Below are 1,558 nucleotides of genomic sequence, written 5' to 3' on the forward strand. Positions count from 1 at the left end.
TCTAGGCCCCGGCAGTCGGCGTGGTGATTTTGTCACCTGAAATGAGCACTTTTTGTTGCCAGGTAGGTGCTGACACGCTGTGCTTTGGCGACTGTCGCCTTAGAGATGGGGACCTCTGGGCGTGTGCGGGGCGGGGGGGACCTCTGGGCTTGACCATGGTGCCAAGCCCGGCTGTGCCCTCGCTTACTTGAGCCGTCCGCGTGGGCCTGTGCGCCGGCTCGGGTGCCTCCAGATGGTCCAGGCCGTGGTGCCGCCTCCGGTCTCCAGCACCCGAGGGCGGTGTGGGCAGGCGGCGTGGGTGCTTTACCCCGTGCGCTCCCCACTGCGGGCACCTGGCTGCGGTCGTGACAACCCTTGTCCCGCAAGGCTCCGTGCCACGTGTCAGGCGTCCTCCTTCCTTGGGTTGTCCGGCTGCTCTCGCCCTGGGGTCGAGGGGTGCTGGCGAGGCTGAAAGCAGGTCCCTCTGGTTGCTGTCCTCGCCGGGCTTTCCCCCCCTCGGGACCTCCCTGGGCACATTCTGCCGATCGATGTGGTGATCTCGCGCTCTCCCGGGCCGGGCCTAAGCCGCGTCAGACGAGGGACGGACATTCATGGCGAATGGGACCGCTCTTCTCGTTCTGCCCGCGGGCCCTTCGCGCTCCTCCTCCTCCTCCGCCTGCTGTGGCGGTGCGGGGAGGGCGCGGGGGGGGTGTGTGGACTCCGGCCCGACCCCGCCCTCCCACGTTCGGCCTCCTGGTGTCCGTGGGACCGGGGTCCTCTGACGCAGCGGACACTCTCGCTTGCCTTTCTTGGCTTCGTGTGGTGAGCGGCTCTCCCTGCCATGGGGAGGGCCGTCCCGACGCCGCGCTGCTCACCGCCTGGGCGTGCTGAGCGCGTTGCGCCTGGCCCTCCGTGGTGCCCCTGGAGCGCTCCAGGTTGTCTCAGGTGCCCGAGGCCGAGCGGTGGCGTCGTTTCCTGTTCCCAGCGACCCCCTCGGGCCACCGCTGTTGGTGGCGTAGTCCGAGGAGCGGGTGGTGGAGTCGGTAAGGGAGGACCACCTGCCCCCCCCCCATGGGGATGCGGGCGCCTCGTCGTCCCCCTGGCGCATGCCGTGCTGGGGGGGCCTGGACGTGGCGGGGTGTGTGAGCGATCGCGGCGGGCCGAGCCAGCGCTGTGGCGCTTGGCCAGCCGAGGGGTGCCGTTTCTTCGCCCCAGCATGCCACGTCCGTCTCCGCCTCTCGTGGCCTCGCCGGAGGCACGGAGCTCTTTCCGGGCGGTGACGCGAGCATGGTGTGCGTGGCGGGGCAAGGACGGTCTCCTTGTTGGGCCCCAGCCGTGAGCGCTCAGGATTGCCCTGTGCCTGCCCCTTGCCGCAGACCTACCCCCGCCCCCCGAGCCCTTGGCGGCCTTTGGAGAGCCGTTTAGCGGGGCCCGGTCGGGGGACGAATGGGTGGGGGCGATGCGCCCTCGGTGAGAAAGCCTTCTCTAGCGATCCGAGAGGGTGCCTTGGGGTACCGGGACCCCCCAGCTGCCGCCCCTCCTCTGCGCGTAGTGGCCACCGATGCGGGGTGACTACCGT

Source organism: Ursus americanus, unplaced genomic scaffold (assembly GCF_024610735.1).
Source record: "Ursus americanus isolate L20-20 unplaced genomic scaffold, mUrsAme1.1.p SCAF_221, whole genome shotgun sequence".
Taxonomy (NCBI): Eukaryota; Metazoa; Chordata; class Mammalia; order Carnivora; family Ursidae; genus Ursus; species Ursus americanus.